Source organism: Garra rufa, chromosome 5, assembly GCF_049309525.1.
Source record: "Garra rufa chromosome 5, GarRuf1.0, whole genome shotgun sequence".
Lineage (NCBI taxonomy): Eukaryota > Metazoa > Chordata > Actinopteri > Cypriniformes > Cyprinidae > Garra > Garra rufa.
The window spans coordinates 50,460,750-50,479,972 of record NC_133365.1 but is presented as its reverse complement, the minus strand read 5'-3'; the positions used below and the strand labels follow the sequence as shown (position 1 = coordinate 50,479,972).

General features: G+C 40.5%; 1 long non-coding RNA gene across 1 annotated transcript; it reads left to right on the top strand.

Moving 5' to 3' along the window:
- The first annotated feature begins 12,767 nt into the window (after positions 1–12,767).
- On the top strand, positions 12,768–15,067 carry LOC141335864 (uncharacterized). The gene is made up of 3 exons (XR_012355633.1): positions 12,768–12,946; positions 13,313–13,473; positions 14,123–15,067. It is a non-coding gene; the product is annotated as an uncharacterized lncRNA (long non-coding RNA).
- The last annotated feature ends 4,156 nt before the right edge of the window (positions 15,068–19,223 follow it).

Sequence of the window (19,223 nt, the reverse complement as noted above, 5' to 3'; positions counted from 1 at the left end):
ATATCCACACACAAATTGTACAGATAGGTAACGATGACATTTAAGCAGAAGTGGTGTACGTAAAGCAAGCAATAATAACATTTTATTATCATCATGAATTACTTGTTCTTATCATCATCATCAGAATATAGGGAAAATGTTCCCTATATTGTGAACGGCTTTGGGATATCTTAAAACGGTGTTGATATGGTGATTTATGAAAGTAACAATAAAAAAGATGAAGAGTTATTTTCATATATCTTTAAATTGCATTATTCTAACTCATCAAAACTTTTTACATATAAAGAACAAGAAATTCTTAGGAAATACGTGTAGTTTCAAAATGTTATCATGTTCAGAGGCCCCAAAAACATTAAAAGTGTCATATAAATTTGTCAGATTAAAGCTCTAATACCAGGGATGAACACTAGAGGTCCTCATAAAATAAGGAATCGTTTGACCTCTAATGCTATTTAGCTCATTGTCAGTGTATAAGAATGACAATAATCCATAGAATCAGTTGATATGTACTGTACTGTCAGTGTACTTTTACATAATTATTTTGTATAGGTGCTTAAAGAGCATTAAAATCTTTTTTTATCTTTTAAGGAAAAATTATATGATTTAAATACATATATACACTCTCACTGGTAGAACAAAAATCTTATAAGTATGACACTATACTGCTCAGTTCACTTAATTAGAATGAGAAACAAATACAAAAAGGCCCAAAAAAATCAACTAAGTTAATATGTATTTATTTTTAATATATTTGTTTATAATTATTTCACAGATGCTTATAGATTATTAAAATAATATTTAAAAATGCTTGTAGACCATAAAACATGGTAACTATTTAAAATAGGGTCTCTTTTGTTAACAATGGTTAATGAACTAACAAACACGAACAAACAACGAACAATATATTTGTACTCGATTTTCTTCAAACTTCATCAGAATAATGTAAAAGCCCTGATGCATCAAATGCTGTTGCCATGGCAAATAAATAAAATAAAAAATACATTCAAATATTTGTTTCCTGTGATATTTAAGGCATATAGCGTGCTTAGAATTTCATTTTCCATTTTCAATTTTCAATGATTTATTATATATTTAAAGTGCAGCATCCTAACTCTTTGAAACTTTTTTCATACATATAACTATTCATTCTGATCAAACACAGTTCATTTCATAATTATACAAAACTCCACGAATGAAAGAAAATAAAAAAACATATCTGATCTCACTCTGCTCTGCACTCTTTGTGTGTGTTTGTGTGGTAAGTGGCTGAGTGTAAGGAGGGGGGATGGGTGGTAAGAGAAAGAGTCAGAGAGAAGGAGAGACAGTTAGGGTTAGTCCAAAGGGTTACTGTGAATGCATGTGCCAACTGGGCACCGTTTTCCTGATGCTATCGGGATGGCGACTGCACAGACGGCGAGGGCCCGGTCATCGCTGCTTGCAGCTTTAATTTTAAATTTACTGTACATATGGTTCACATTAACTCCAATGGAGGAGTGTTTTTTCATTAGTCATAGAAGCATAAATATTTGTGAAAATCATTAAGGGATTTTTTTTATCTGTGTTCATCTCGGGTAGGCTACTTTTGGCAGGTATTCTGTGAGTGTCACAACACTTTCAGTAACTTACAGTTCCTTTCACAGGGCATGGACATCTGAGAGCATAAGAGAGGAAACCAATAGAGAGAGAAAAAGAAGAAACTACGTATACACACTTTTGTGCTTCATCTAGATTAATTGTCCAATCAAGGTAGAAATATTTCATACATTCTAATCTATTCTATTTTATTCTATCTATCTTGCATTACATTGACTTTCAGACTTGTCAAATCAAAACTAAAGAGTACAAATGATCTTACAGAAGTATAATATATACAATACTAAGACGTACATAAACTACCATAAAATTATACACAGATTTTGTATGTATGCAAATTTTACAATATCTAAGGTAACTGTGCAGTTAATTCTTGTATTTTCAGAAAGTTTTGGAATATTTTTCCTCTCCCAAATTTTCAGTACTGAAACAACAGTAACAGTAGTACTTTATTTTTGACAAAACTTCCCATGTGACAGCACATTTTCGGTAGTGAAAGTAATGTTTTGGTAGCGACCACATCACAATACATAATGTAACTCTCATACTAAAACACTACTTAAAGCTCCAGTCCATACATTTTTTGGGTTAAAAATAATCTGAAATAAATTTTTGAGCAAGAACATAACTAGCAAATGTTCAAAATCTCCTTACACCGCGTTCCAAATTATTATGCAAATGATATCTTTCTCTGGTTTTCATAATTAGTCAATGCAAATGACAGTCAGTATAATTTTTAAGTCATCAACCATTAGGGTATAATTAGAATTTTATTGAACAAACCTCCTAATGATAAGAGTATTTATTTCAAAAATAAAAAACTGAAAATGCACTTTTCCACATTATTATGCACAACAGAGTTAAAATATTGTATAGGTTGTAAAGAACTGAAAATGGGCATTTGCTGAATTTGCAGCATTAGGTGTTCATATTTACTGAAATCAAAATCTATTTCAATCAAAAACATCCTAACTGGGCAAATTACATCTTACCATAGGACCCCTTCTTTGATATCGCTATCACAATTCTTGCATCCATTGAATTTGTGAGTTTTTGGAGAGTTTCTGATTGAATTTGTTTGCAGGATGCCAGAATAGCCTCCCAGAGCTGCTGTTTTGATGTGAACTGCCTCCCACCCTCATAGATCTTTTGCTTGAGGATGATCCAAAGGTTCTCAATCTGGTTGAGGTCAGGGGAGGATGGTGGCCACACCATGAGTTTCTCATCTTTTATGCAGATAGCAGCCAATGACACAGAGGTATTATTTGCAGCATGAGATGGTGCATTGTCATGCATGAAGATGATTTTGCTACGGAAGGCACAGTTCTTCTTTTTGTACCATGAAAGAAAGTGGTCAGTCAAAAACTCGACATACTTTGCCGAGGTCATTTTAATACCTTTAGGGATCCTAAAGGGGCCAACCAGCTCTCTCCCTATGATTCCGGCCAAAAACGCCACCTCCTTGTTGTGGTCGCAGCCTTGTTGGGACATGTTCCATCCACTACTCCATCTATCTGGACCATCCAAAGATGCAAAACACTCATCAGTAAACAAGACTGTTTGAAAATGAGTCTTCATGTATGTCTGGGCCCACTGCAACCATTTCTGCTTGTGAGCATTACTTAGGAGTGGCCGAATAGTAGGGTTATGCACAACTGCAAGCCTCTGGAGGATCCTACACCTTGATGTTCGCGGGACTCAAGAGGCACCAGCAGCTTCAAAAACCTGTTTGCTACTTTGTAATGGCATTTTAGTAGCTGCTCTTTTAATCTGATGAATTTGTCTGGCAGAAACCTTCCTCATTCTGCCTTTACCTGCACGATAGTGATGCGCGGGTCGAGTTTTTTTTCAACCCGCGGGTCCCGCAATTATGAAATTATTTGGCCAGCCCCAGCCCGCCCCGCAGTACTGTGTCTATTTTTACAACCCGCCCCGCCCGGCACCCGCGACAATTAAATAGACATATTATGCATTGTAATGCAAATGAAAACCGAAAGTGCTTTTCGCCCTTTAAACTGGCACGTTACTGTACGATTATGAATATGAACCATAAATCAAATCATATTTATAACAAGATAATCAATCAGTGGTGTAACGTTAGTGGTGCCGGAAGAAATGTGGGTATATATATGCTTCATTTATGAATATCGTTTTTATACTTTCTATTTGAACGCATTCGTTTACTGGATCCTTGGACTGAAAGGTTTACAGGTTCACTGGTTTTAGGAAGGAAGTTCTGATCATAAAAATCTGCTTCTTTTTATTTGCAAGATATTGTTTTCGTTATTATGTACTCGACTAGGGTGCAGGAGACGCAGCGGGCGCAATCACCAAATACATTTCAAAGCAAGCCGGCGCCACAGTCCGGACTACATCATTGCTGTCTTTATTGTGTGTTTTTAGCGAATATTTACATTCATTCACATATGACTGGATGTGGTTGACTGTCATGATTTTGGCTAATGCAGGATAATGCGCATCAGAGGAGATTTAAATACGCATAGCACCAGGCCTGCAGAGCTGAATGTGCGTTCGCTTGATGCGCTTGTGGCTGGCAGCGGGAGCTGCTTGGCGCTTTCGTGAGCTGACGTGTTGATAACCTTATTAAAGAACTTAATAAAATATGAAAATAGATATTCCCAAATATGTAATATAGGCTATAGGGAATTGCACGCAACATACATTGATTTTTTTAAATTTTATTTTGTTTTTAATGACCCGCCCCAACCCGCCCCGCAAATAAAGTTACAGTTTCTTTACCCGCCCCAACCCGACCCGCGGGTTAAGAGATGACCCGCGCATCACTACTGCACGAACCTGTCTGTGCTCTGAATCAGCCTCAAATCTCTTCACAGTACAATGATCATGCTTACGTTTTCGTGAAATATCTAATGTTTTCATACCTTGTCCAAAGCATTGCACTATTTGACGCTTTTCGGCAGCAGAGAGACCTTTTTCTTTCCCATATTGCTTGAAACCTGTGGCCTGCTTAATAATGTGGAACATCCTTCTTAAGTACTTTTCCTTTAATTGGGCTCATTTGGCAAACTATTTATCACAGGTGTCTGAGATTCATTTCAGTGATCCAAAGAGCCATGAGACACAATACCATCCATGAGTTTAATTGAAAAACAAAAAACTGTGTGTTTATGACACTTACATACAATTTGCATAATAATTTGGTACGCGGTGTACTTTAGCCCGATTTATATGCGATATTCACGTATAAATCGGGCTAATGTAACATATGTGATATTCACACACCAACACATATGTGTGTGTATGTGTTCATATATACCCAAATTCCCTTCCGAAGGGAACTCTCACTGCGTCCTCTAGAGGTCGCTATGGGGAACGCCGCAGCGTGACTTGTGTCTGAAGAATACATGTAAAAACAACATGAAATGGCCGGCGACAGCGTGTGACGTCACCGCAGTGCGACCGTCGCTGCCGCTGCGTCACTACCGGGCGACCATCACATAAAAGGGGCGCCATTGCAACACAACACATCTTTTTCGTCTTCAGCTCTCTTTGTCTCGGAATGCATACTCTCTCACCGGAGGCACATGTGACGTGTGTGGTAATCTGAGGAATACCTGCACTTTCACACTGCCGTGAGTTGTGAGGGAAAAACACAAGCAGTTCAGCTTTTGATAGAGTAGAATGCAATCGGTGCATTCATTGCTTGGTTGTAACGAGAGGAACGCTCTCATACCTACTTGCACGAATCTCTGCTATGTGGGTGTGGTAAATTACAGCACGTCTGGGTCCCGAGGGAACTTATGTGCTCATCACGAAAACGCATTCGCAAAAGAGTGAGGTGAGCTTCTCTGTTCCTCATTTTGCATGAGTGTGTTTGCCTCTCGCGGCATTACAAACGTATTCGCGGTGTCGCCAACGGCTCCTTACTTGTTTTTTTCCTGAGGGAATTTGGCGCTTGGGCGGAGTATATTTAGCTTCCGCAGGAGCCGGATATGTGCTGCGCGTCGCGATTGTGGAGTTAATTTACCACTATAAAAAGGGGATTTCCTAAGACTAATTCAGCCATGATTATGGCAGAACAGTCTTATTAACTGCAGCTGTCTGAGGGTAGCTGTGTGTTAATTCTTCCCCCTTTAGGGTCTGGAGGATTTCGGTCAGTTTTTACCTCGGTTGGTCCTTCCTAATAACACAGATATCTGAGGATGTCTGTGTATTGTTTTTTAAGCATTTCTCTTGTAGCTCTTGCCTAGATGGTGCTGTCTCCCCTGCTAGGGTTTAAGTAGACAGCCCACTCTGTTGGTTTGGGCTGCATTTAATGGACTAACCAGAGGTCTTTTACTGATCTGTTAGTTTTCCCAGGCTCAATGGCCTTTCTGGATTTATGTGGCTATGGTCTAGGTAGACCACTGCATTTAAGTCCTTCATCCATGAAGGCCCAGGACATAATCTCCCTGCATGCTACCTGCTGGATTTTAACTGCTTAAACAGGGTCTGTTTAAGTTAGAGTTCAATGCAGATCACTTATGGGTGAGTACGATCCATTTTTCTTTTAATAAAAGAAAAAGGAACTTCATACTGTCTCAGGCCTGTGTGTTGTGTTTACTTCTCAGAGAAGAAAAATTATGAACGAGACCTACGGCGGATACTCCCCCTCTGATCCTACGGACTATGGTTATGGCAGTGTTCGTGTTCTCCACATCACAGGTCGGATGGTTAACCACCCTTACAGCATATGTTAGACTTGGGACTTTTTTGTCCTCTTTTAAGGTAAGCTCCCTAAGTTTCTTTCTTAGGATCGCCCTTAACATGTCTAACGCTGTCTTTTGCAGGCCTGTTCCGAGAATCCTTCTCCAGTTCCTGCTTAGGGAATTTATGTCCTGTTGAGGCAGGAACATAAGTACACCCGGGCTGGTAAGCAATACTTCCCCTTTTTCGGAAGAAGTATTGCCATAGGGAGAAGGTCTTTCCCTCTTGTCTAGGTTGATTCACACCTCTACAGGCCTCGTGACGAGCTGGGCTCTTCCCTTTCTGAGGAAAGGGTCCCTAATGAGCGCCCTTTTCAGCCGGAGGACGAGTTTCCTGTTGTTTCCTCTTCCGGTGAACTACGGGCCTTTGTTTTCTGCGGAAACATAGCCCCCTAACCTGTTGAGACAGGAGTTCGCTGTGAATGGAGTGCAGCAGGACACCCTCTCTAACAAAACGCCTGAGGGCGGGCAGAGGGCTCACTGCAGACTCGGAATGACTAAGGAAAAATATGCTCCCTTCTTCTGAGGAAAAAGGTTTATTTGAGCACACCATGGTGATTTAAATACCTAAACGTTGGGTTTGGACTCTACGTCTCTTGTGTGAATGCTCCCTTTCTGAGGAAAGGGTGTTTTACTAAAAATGAGCATCACTTTGTGTCTCATCTCAAGCCATCTTATCCTAGTCTGAGGGCTGGGGTAAGGCTTGATGCATAGTCTGCACCCAGGTTAAAGGATGCTCTCCTTTCTGAGGAAAGAATTTGAGCACCTTTTGGATGTACAAAACACCAAAAATTCTCGCTCCTCAGGCGTTATTTCACTTCCCTTTCTGAGGAAAGGTTTTATGAAGTGTCAAAACCAGTAGGACGGCTTTTCCCCCCTAATCAGGGCTTGGAAGCTGGCCTCATATGGTAATTCTGGGAAGCTATCAGTATTCTATAAGGCACCTAACGCTCCCCTTTCCGAGGAAAGGGTTCCTAGAGCGTATGAACTTTTGTTCCTCCCTGTGCGCAGGGGTTTGGGACTGATTGAGCGTACTTCTATGAAGTTTCCGTTCTCAGAAAGCTCCACTTCTTTCAAAAGCGTGAGGGTAACAGGTCTCCCCTCATCAGAGGGTTATTTCTCGAGACCTCTACTCCTAAAGAGCCTTCAGCCTCAGAGCTCCCATTGTCTAGGGTTCCAAACCTTAGACTTGAGAGTAACTAACCTTCTACAAGGACATTGGTTGCCCCCTTTCTCAAGGGCCACTAAAAAGAGCACCACTCCTTGGTGGCCGAGTTTCCTCCCTGTGCTTTAGGTTAGGAGCTTGACTGTCATACTCAGGTTTTTACTCTCCAGCCTTGTATTCTGGAAGTATGCTCCCCTCAACGAAGGGTAACAGTGAGAGCATTCGCTCCTGTCGGGTTACGCCAGCTCCCCTTCTGTGGAAGGGTCCTCCAAGAGCGCCAACCCACCTTCATGGGATTGCCCCTTCTCATTTAGGGTCCCTGAGAGCAGTGCCCCCTTATGAAGGACTATCCTCCCTGTGGATCAGGGTTAAGAATTTGTCCTCTACTATCGTCCACTATTACAGGATGGTTCAGCTAACCATGCTTATCCTTGTTGATAGATAGCTTGCGAGCTTCTGTCCGGAGTAGGGTACTTTAGTCTACTTTAGGATTAAACCCTTCTTCTATCTCATAGACAGCATGGAGCTGGTAGTGAAACCCCCTTTGGGGGTTTCTCTCCTTAAATCCGATCATTTCGGTAAGTGCCCCACGCTACGCCTGGGCATCTTTCATAAAATCCACAAGAGTGGTAAGTGCACATACATCTGGGGCACTTTTATAAAATCCACATGTGTGTGGTAAGTTCCCACCAAGCTATGGGTTCTTCCTTAAACCCTTTATGGTATGGGTCACGCGTCTTCACCTCGTTCCCATTATTGGAGTTGGCTTACAACCCCGGTCCCCTGGGTTCAACTCTTTAAGATATCACTGTTGATGTCTACCGACCATCCGCTATTAGGGCACCTCACTGACTAGTGGCCCTTTGTTGAACAACAGGACAGGTTTGGTGCCCTCATATGGGAGCCAGTTCCTGAGGGAACAAGGCCCTATGCTGAGGTAGCTCCTTGTTCTGACAAGTCTAAGTCCATTGAGACTTAGCCGTTTCCCCCAGAAGGAATTACTCTAATTCCAAGCCTTAGAGCTGTGCCCTGGGTTCTAACCCAGTCCAGGTAAGTGGGTAACAGTTCAGTCCTCTGGCCATGGGGGACAATGTTTTGACAGCCGTCACTACGTCCTAGTAGGGGCAATTCTTCTTGTTGCTTAGTGCTCGTGGTCCTAGTATGTACTCCCCTCAGCATGGCAGCGTGGGTATATTGTTCCCCATAGCAACCTCTAGAGGACGTATTGAGAGTACGTATGTAACCTTGGTTCCCTAAGAATAGGGAACGAGACACTGCGTCCTCTAGACTTCTTCGCCATGCTCAGGACAAAAATAGCTTCCGACATTAAGATGTGTTGTGTTGCAATGGCGCCCCTTTTATGTGATGGTCACCTGGTAGTGACGCAGCAGCAGCGACGGTCGCGCTGCAGTGACGTCATACGCTGTCGCCGGCCATTATGTAGTTTTTTCATGTAGTTTTTATATGTATTCTTCAGACACGAGTCACGCTGTGGCGTTCCCCATAGCGACCTCTAGAGGATGCAGTGTCTCGTTCCCTTTTCTCAGGGAACCAAGGTTACATGGGGGGGGGGGGCTTTATCAGCTACAATTTTTTTTCTTTCTTTTTTTCAAAAATTCTTGTGTTTTAATTTTTATGATAATAAGGCATTAAATTATTTTTAATCAAATGAAAATTAAACCCCATTAAATTCCATGTCAGATGTTTTTGCACTCAGTGACCTTGATTTCGGTCATACCACTAAAACTAAACACAGAATACGCTTGTCAGATCCAACTCCATTCAAACAGAGGCCCAGACCGATCCATCCTTCTGACTATGAGGCGGTCAGACGGCATTTAAAAGAGCTTCAAGATGCTAACATCATACGTGAGTCAGAAAGCCCTTTTGCTTCTCCGATTGTTGTGGTGAAGAAAAAGAACGGTGACATCAGGCTATGTGTGGATTATCGAAAGTTGAATAGCCAAACCATCAAAGATGCATACGCCTTACCCAACATTGAAGAAACCTTTGCTGTCTTAACCGGCTCAAAGTGGTTTTCTATCATGGATCTCAAAGACAAGTGTAAAACAGCTTTTGTGACCCCCATTGGGTTCTGGGAGTTTAACAGAATGCCCCAGGGGGTTACAAATGCTCCAAGTACTTTTCAGAGAGTAATGGAGAAGTGCGTGGGTGGAATGAATTTGAGAGAAGTATTGGTCTTTCTTGATGATGTCATAGTTTTCTCAGCTACTCTTGAGGAACATGAGGACCGATTACTTAGAGTTCTCCAGAGGTTGAAGGAATTTGGCTTAAAGCTTTCTCCTGAGAAAGGTCAGTTCTTTAGAACGTCTGGTTTCGAAGATGCCTTTAAGACTCTCATTCAGAAGCTTACAACGGCTCCAGTTCTTGGGTTCACTGACTCAAAAAAGCCCTACGTTGTACACACAGATGCAAGCACTCATGGTCTCGGTGCGGCTCTATACCAAGAGCAAGAAGGCAAATTGAGAGTGATAGCCTATGCAAGCAGAGGACTTAACCGTTGTGAAAGAAGATACCCTGCACATAAGCTCGAATTTCTTTCTTTGAAGTGGGCTGTCACTGAGAAGTTTTTCGACTATCTCTATGGAGCAAAATTCACCATTGTGACAGACAACAACCCACTGATGTACATCCTTACATCTGCCAAACTAGATGCAGCAGGACACCGCTGGTTGGCTGCTCTTTCCAGTTTTGACTTTAACATCATGTACAGAGCTGGGAAGAAGAATCAAGACGCAGATGGCCTCTCAAGGCGTCCACATCCTGATGATCAACATCAACCTGATCTAGCTTCCCAAGATGAGGAGGACCGTATCCAGCGGTTCATCTCCCAGTTCTTATGGGATGACAGAAGAGCCAATTTTCCATCTGAGGCTGTGAAAGCAGTGTGTCAGAGGCATCAGTGTGTTTTAGCGACTAGTACAGTACCCGATTTCCCACTGCCTGTACCAGTCGAATGCTTGGCGATTGGGGCTTCTGCTATTCCTGTAGGGTTCACTCAACCTGATGTGCTTGGATCATGTACATTACCACAAATGTCGCTTGAAGACTGGGCTCATGAGCAAAGACAGGATCCTGCCATGAGTAGAATAATAGATATTGTCCAAACAGGAAAGCGATTTTCATTTAGGTCAAGGCGACGTGAAGACAGAGAGGTCCAGTTGATGTTGAGAGTAATTGAGCAGTTGGTAATCTCAACTGATGTCCTGTACAGAAAGCGCATGAGCCAAGGTGAGCCTTTCTATCAGCTTAGAATAGATAGAACATTGGACTTAGTGCGTGCCCGTTTCTATTGGCCCCGTATGGCCATGGAAGTAAGCGAAAAGATTCGGACCTGTGAAAGATGTATACGGAGAAAGGCACGTGCTGAACGAAGCGCTCCCCTTGTGAACATAAGAACGCAGCGTCCTCTAGAGTTGATTTGTATGGACTATCTTTCACTGGAGCCGGACGGCAAAGGAACAAAGAATATTTTGGTCATAACTGACCATTTCACCAAATATGCAGTAGCGGTGCCGACAGCAGATCAGAAGGCGAGGACAGTGGCGAAGGCGCTATGGAACAACTTTTTCATCCATTATGGGTTTCCCGAAAGGTTGCATAGCGACCAAGGTCGTGATTTTGAATCAGCCCTGATTAAAGACCTGTGTGCGCTGCTTGGAATTAAAAAGACAAGAACCACGCCTTACCATCCTCGTGGAAATCCTGTTGAGCGATTCAACAGGACACTTCTTGAAATGCTGGGAACACTCCAGGAAGAGGACAAAGTGAGATGGAAAGATTTTGTGCAGCCTCTTGTCCATGCATATAATTGCACAAAAAATGATACTACCGGCTTTTCCCCTTACCAGCTGATGTTTGGTCGTCAACCAAGGCTTCCCATCGATATAGCCTTTGGGCTGAACCCAGAGGGAAACACTAAAGTGTCTCACTCTGAGTATGTTAAGAAGTTGACAGAGAGTCTCACGGAAAGCTATCAGTTGGCTACTACACACAGTTTAAAGAATGCTTTGCAGAGCAAACAGAGGTTTGACAGCAAAGTAAGAGAGTCCACATTGGAAGCAGGAGACCGAGTCCTAGTGCGAAATGTTGGCATCCGGGGAAAACACAAAATTGCTGATAGATGGAGTGAAACAGTATATACTGTTGTCAAACGGATTGAAGATTCCCCTGTCTATGTTGTTGTTCCTGAACATACAGATGGACCTGAAAGAGTTTTACACAGAGACTTGCTTTTACCATGTGGATTTCTTCCATCCACTGTGAAAGATGTACCATCACAGAAGTCAAGGTCCAGACAGAAATCTGATAACTCACCATTGCCAGAGTGTAATCAGGCTGAGGATAACGATGAATTGTCTGAGGTGGAGGATGAGGTTGAGTACTCCTCTACTTATGATCAGCCGTACCCTGAGTTAGAAAGTATTCAGCCAAATTTTGAGCAGGACAGTGGGATGGTTCAAGAGGAAGCCAGACCCAAGCAAAGATCTAAGGATAGAATATCAGATGACCAGCATGTTCAAATGGTGAAAAATTCTGTTCTTGAGGATCAGGTAGCTGGAACTAGCTTTGATTTGCCTATATTGAACCCTGAAGCTCCAGTATTTGAACCTCAGTACGTTGAAGGTGATGGAACCTGTGAGGTCAGACGAGCTCAACAATCACCTGTACCTGAGACAGTAGGAGCTGAGGAAAGCATTCCTACTGTTCCTGTCACAGATCTGACTGAACATTGTACTCCTATAAATGGAACAGACTATGGATTGGATGAGATCGAGGACGTATTAACTGCAAGAGAACCCACAGAGTTTGAGGAGACTGAAGCTATCTCAGATGATGAGGTGCCATTAAGAAGGTCTTCTAGAGATAGAGTAGCTCCCAAAAAGTTGACATATCCAACTTTAGGGAACCCCCTAGTTACAGTTATGCACTCGATTCTAACTGGGTTAGACAAAGCTTTCTCCCAAACCCTTACTCTGGACACAGTACCTTACATTTGTCATTTGGCGCCTTTAACATCTGAGACAGTGTAGGGAGTAACATGCAAGGATGCATGCAGATTAAGGGGGGGAGGATGTAACCAGCTTAAAATTAACCTAATGAAGAGTTAGAACATTTTTTTTTTGTTTCATCTAATATGTAGGTTATATTTCTAGTTATATGTTTGAGCTGCATTTCATTAATGTCCAGCAGATGGCCGTAGCGGCGCTGCAGAGAGGAAAAAGCAAATTTAGTTTCCTTAACGAGAAAGAAGTGAACAAACGAACGATAGTGAGCCGAGCTTTACATAAGAAAAGAAGCACGCAGTTAAATCTAAAACACAAAGGTTTTAGATCCATTTTGCTAGTTTTCCACTTAGAAATCATCTTTTATACAGTATCACAAAGGAAGAGGCATTTTAGTACTGACGAGGATTGGTGGACATTGTTTTGCTTCTCCGGTGAGTTTGCAGAGTGTTCGCTTTGTGTGTTGCTATCATGATACAGGTTTTCGAAATATTGCTTTTGCAAGATACTGTTTTGTTGGTGAAACTATGATCTCTATCTGATTATATTGATGTGTAATTTTCACGTAAAAAAACAACTGGAGAGTAACGTGAGTCACATGAACCTGAGGTGTAATCTTGGTTACGATGTAATTAGCTAATATGAGTTCACTTATGCTGTGACTAAGAGCATGTAACTTGTTCAAATTGTAAACGGCCGTACAATTATGAATATGGGTTTTGAGTAATATTGTTTCCAAGCCTGGTAAAGAGATAAGGAATTATTTTGATATAGTAATTGAATGTTGCCCTGTTATGCAGGTTGTTTTTTTTGTATGCAAGAATTGATACGCCATTGGATTCATCGCCATTGGAGAGACGGAGGCACGGCAAGAGAGTTTGCGAGGAGTTCTACAGGAACTGTTTCATTGGACGTGTCTTCAAGTTCCTAGGCACTTCAATATAGTTCATTGTAGTGTAAGGTATGCAGTTGTTTACAGTTACACAGTGTAAAGTTCTACATTTAGCACAATTGTGAAACAAAAACACATTTTTATTCAGCTGTTAGCTATTTTATAATTTATTATATAATATATTTTGTATTTATTTGTTTATTTTTAACCACTTTCCCACTTTAAAGCAAAATGTTTCCTATATTGTTTCTAAAAACATATACTTTTTGTTTGTTTGTTTTAGGGTTAAAACCTGGATAACTTTTCTTTAAACTCTTAATCTCAGAAGAGACTTTTAACTCTATCATGTACTTGTGTGAGGAGGCTAGTGCAATACCTGTGAGTTGTTCTAAACACAACGCTGCTTCTCGCTCGGTCCGTGACTACATTCCACCCATGTATTAGGTGTGTGTCCTTGAAAGCGTGCAGTTTTCTAACATAGTCTGTTTACTTTAATTTATCAGGTAATATCAATGGTATGACGTTTCAGATGCATCCGAAATTAAAAAAAAATATATATTTAATTGTTAGATCAAAGTTATTGCTAGGGACAGTTTGGATATTGGTAGGGACATGTCTCTTACTTCCTCCTCTAATTCTTTGCCTGTGTTTTTCTTTGAAAGAGCTCTTGTGTTCACTGTAACACTGTTTTTTAACGTTTGTGATGTTTCCTCATCAGGATGGTGCAGAACCTGTTTAAGCAGCTCAGAAGTGGGAGATCTGATGGAAACCAATAGAAACCTGACAGCACATACAAATCCGGTTATTCAACACGCTAATCATTTTCAAACACACCAAAAGACAAAAACAGGCACGTGAAAAAACAGAATCCTGCTCCACAGGTTTCCCCAGTTATTATCTTAGCAAGCCGTTGCAATGTGTGTATGAGTTAAACAGGGAAAGTACAGATTTAGAAGTACATTCATCATTCACATTCATCTCTGCAATTACTCTGAATACAACGGGGCCAAGAAATATTCTTTCCCTTACTGTGCAAATAGCACTATTTTACTGCTTATAGGGAATTCACACACAAGATAATTATTAAAGGACAGGAAAAGTTGAAGAAGGGCCGTCAAAAACAACCTGCAGCAAGAATATTAATTAAAGCCCACCAAATCATTATTCATGTAAAATGAAGACTGGAATATTTACCCCAAGAGTGTTCTGATAAATGGTGATTGTTTGTACTATGGCTACAATTTTTTGTTTGGAGTGTCATAGCAACATATTAGCCACTATAGATACATTCAGCAAAGGAAAACATACTGAAAAGTGCTTGTTGTGAAGTGGCCGTAAGGGAAACCTAAAATGACAACTAAGACTTAAACATCTGGCACAGAGTCAATTTAATTCATCATACGGATGAAGATTACAGTGTTAACACTTGCAAACAAATGCAGAATGATATTCCTATGTTAGATTCATATAATATCTAAAATAATAACACCTTGTTAATTTCTTATTGCAAGAGGCAGACAGAGGCAGAAGAAGAGCAGGAAGCAGAAGATGACGCAATGTTAAAAACAAGCAGATACAAAAGAAGACTGATTCGCCACTGCTTCCTTCAAGATTTTTCTATGGGGTTTATATAACGTTTTATTTTTTTTATTTTTTAAGTAAAATAAAGCTATAACTCAACCAAACTTGTTTTGAACATTTTGACTGCATCTATTAAGCATGCAAATTGTGTTTGATGAGAACATCTTTGATTTTGAACATCAAGAGATTTTGATGAATTAGCATTACATCATTTGCTCATTAATGGATCATCTGTGGTGAATGGGTATAAAATGCTATAAGGCTTGAAGTTAAAAATGCCTTGATGCATTTGTTTCTTACAATCACACAGCTCTCAATTCACAATTGACTGATAAACTGGAGTGGTGTGGATTACTGTGATGTTTTTATCAGCTGTTTGGACTCTCATTCTGATGGCACCCATTCACTGCAGAGGATCCACTGGTGAACAAGTGATGTCATGCCGAATTTCTGCAAATCTGTTCTGATGAAGAAACAAACATCTACATCTTGAATGGCCTGAGGGCAAGCACATTTTCACAGCAAATTTAAATTTCTGGATGTACTATTCCTTAATCCATTCATTGAGTATGTTTTATGGCATATTAAAGAGGTCAAATCATGAGGAATCAAGTTGTTCAATATAAAAGCCTGATATAGGTATAAGGATAGAGCACCCTCATTCATTTAAGAAGCACTAGGGCTGGCCGATTAATCGAAAAGTAATCGAAATCGACATTCAGAACCTATAATTGATCAAATTTTTCCAGGTCAATTATTTCAATTACTTTCCTTTTAAAAACACTACCGCGTGTGGAGTCAAGTGACCCCGCTCCGTTACGTTATTCCACTATTTTTTCTATTCATTATATTTTTCACTAATTTAAGAAAAATGTGACTTTTCATTTTAAGCAATGTGTGCTTTAATTTCAGTTGTTCAACACTGATGTTCAATAAATAATCATAGATAGTAGATAGTGTGTGCACCCTTCATTCAAAAATCTCTCACTTGTAATATGTGCGCATATTTACTGTACAAAACTTGTCAGTGAACTATGAGGGCAAGAAAATAAATATTATTTAAATTGAATTAAATATAATTTTATTAATGAATAAAATAATCGTTCATTAATCGTAATCGGGTTAAAATGTTCAATTAACCGAGATTTTGATTCAAGGCCAATTCGCCCAGCCCTAAGAAACAACCTCAGTGATTTGATTCTGGAGCCGGGCCTGTAACGTGTGCTCAAGGGGATAGGGAACAAAAATATGTCTCAAAGGCAAAATGTACACAAAGGGGGAAGTAACACAAACAAAAGGGGATACAATATTTAAACGGATGGCAACAATATAACAAGCACAAAACAGCAACAACATGGGGGCTTGTGGGTTGTCTGGCATGCTCTTTTATGTGGAAAGGTCTTTTCTGATTGGGAACGGCAGGATGATGACGTCAGCGGTAATTAAGATTGACAGGTGACAGGACCAATGACAGGGTAACTGAGAAAGTGAAAGTAAACAAGAGAAAAGACAGCGGAAAAACACATAACAGCACAAGCGCGTAACAAAGCCATATTGGGTATTTTTTTATGAATAAACTATAGATGCAACGTAATGCTAATCAACAGCCTTTATCACTTTATAGAATAGGCTACTATATAAAATAATGATTTTGCCTCAATCTGTGATGTGAAACCACGTAAGATCACAAAAGAAAGTTATTTCAAGCACTCAGCTGATGTTATTAAAGAAATTTGGAGCAAAACATTTCATTAAAATGTTCACTTTAGACAACAGGTTTGTAAACAGACTTGAACCCAAGCAAAATCCATGTACACGTTCTATTGAGGTAAATTTGAATGCACAGACTGATATTTTCATACGTTCGACACACTGCCGTACAGCTCTGGTGAGTCACCCCAGTTATGTGGACAGAAGGTGAATGCGGCTTGAAGTTGCACTGCGCACACTGATCGGTGTATGACCGCAAAAATAATTTGAAAGCTTGCAGAGCTGTATGCGCTCTATAGCTCTGATTTTAAACACAGATCTTTCTGCACATCGCCGCTTCAAGTCGGATGCACCTATAAATCCAAATGACAAACTCGTGGCCTCGTGTTGAGGATGCCCCATAGGTGCTTAATAGGTTTCAGGTCCAGAAACATACTTGGCCACCCCATCACCTTCACCTTCAGTTTCCTCAGTAAGGCAGCTGTCATCTTGGTGGTGTGTTTGGGATTGTTATTATGTTGGAAAACTGCCGTTCGGCCTGGTTTCTGGAGAAAAGGCATCATGTTCTGATTCTGAATGTACAGTACATAATGGAATCCATGTTTCCCTCAATGAACTGCAGCTCCGCAGCACCAGCCGCACTCATGCAGCCCCACACCATGATGCTACCACCACCATGCTTGACTGTAGGCATGACACAACTTTCTTGTTACTCCTCACCAGGGCATCACCACACATGCTGGACACCATCTGAGCCAAACAAGTTTATCTTATAGTCTCATCAGACCACAGGACATGGTTCCAGTAATTGCTCTTGAAACCGATTTGTTGCAGTGTGCGGTGTACAGTCTTTTCATGATAGGATAGCAGGCCCTTTGTTTCTTGCAGTGTGCTTCCCTAGTTTTTGTGTCATGTTGTGATTGGTTGTTTTGGTCACGAGTCATGTTCTCTCACTGGTTCTTTGTTTAATTATTCTCAGGTGTTTAGTCTCTGTGTATAAACAGCCCTCAAGTTGCTATTGCCTTTGTCTAGCTTTCTTCTCTGTAACCGCTGTAGGGGAGTCTGTTGCATGTTCAAGTCTTATTTTAAATTAACTGTACATATGGTTCACATTAACTCCAATGGAGGAGTGTTTTTTTTAGTCATAGAAGCATAAAGATTTTTGAAAATCATTATGGGATTTTTTTTATCTGTGTTCATCTCGGGTACTTTTGGCAGGTAATCTGTGAGTGTCACAACACTTTCAGTAATTTACAGTTCCTTTCACAGGGCATGGACAGACTGAGAGCAAAAGAGAGGAAACCAAAGAAGAGAGAAAAAGAAGAAACTACATATACACACACTTTTGTGCTTCGTCCAGATTAATTGTACAATCAAGGTAGAAATATTTCATACATTCTATTCTATTCTATTCTATTCTATTCTATTCTATTCTATTCTATTCTATTCATCTATCTATCTTGCATTACATTGACTTTCAGACTTGTCAAATCAAAACTAAAGAGTACAAATGATCTTATATGTAGAGAATTTTGTTAGCTCAAAGAATTTCAAATTGATCAATATGTGTGTACAAGTATGAGACTATGTTTCATACTTCACATGTGTTCTGCAAATCTCCACCAGGTCCTTTAGACCAATGAATAGGATGAAATGAGTTATTTAAAACATACATTTCAGTCAGGGAAAGTAGTTTAACTCACAGGAAATTGTGTATAATAATCGTCATTAAATATACGCAATTTCCAGTTTCTGATCAGTAACAGTAATAATGATATCGACTTGTTTCTTTGTCCAGCAAATTCTTCAGTGATACTCATTACTCTGACGTTGGCTCGTCGTCACAGCAACGTGTTTTACTAATCAGAACGGAGTTTAAACAATTTGAACAAAATAGGGCTTAAGGTAGCAATATGAGATCGACACAGTTTAAGTGACTATTGTAATGTAAGCATTCAGCACAGAGAATCATTATATGTGAATATATGGTTGTTTATTAAACTAAATCTACTTACAAACGATCGCACATAGACAAACGTACATAAAACACAAATAGACAGAGAATGCGTGAGAGAGAGAGTATAAGAGAGAGAGAGAGAGAGCATGGTACAGGAATGAAACGGTTCTGAACAACCTGAAATCGTTTTTCATAAAACGCCTTAAACGCAGCTATCTACGTTTGTAGAAAGAACGGATACTTGCAAGCTCCTGGTGTTGTGCATTGGTTCCGTATGTGTTCAGTTCAGAAAGTCCTTTTCCAGTTCCTTGAGAGTTCCTTGTGAGTTTTTCAAGTAACTTAGGCCTCATCTCCTTATGCTAGGTGACCCCCAAAAAAAGCTTAACTTGGGCTGGAGGGATGCTGGACGATTAGCAGCGGGGAAGCGCGGGAGGAGCTGGTGCGGGCCCTGCTAGGGAAGGAAAAGCAAAGAAAACTTTATGTGGGGGAATGAAGAATGGCGTTCTCTTGGGGGTGGGTACTGCTGCGGCGTAGGGGAAACATGCTAGGTGTTCTGGGATGAGTGGGCTTT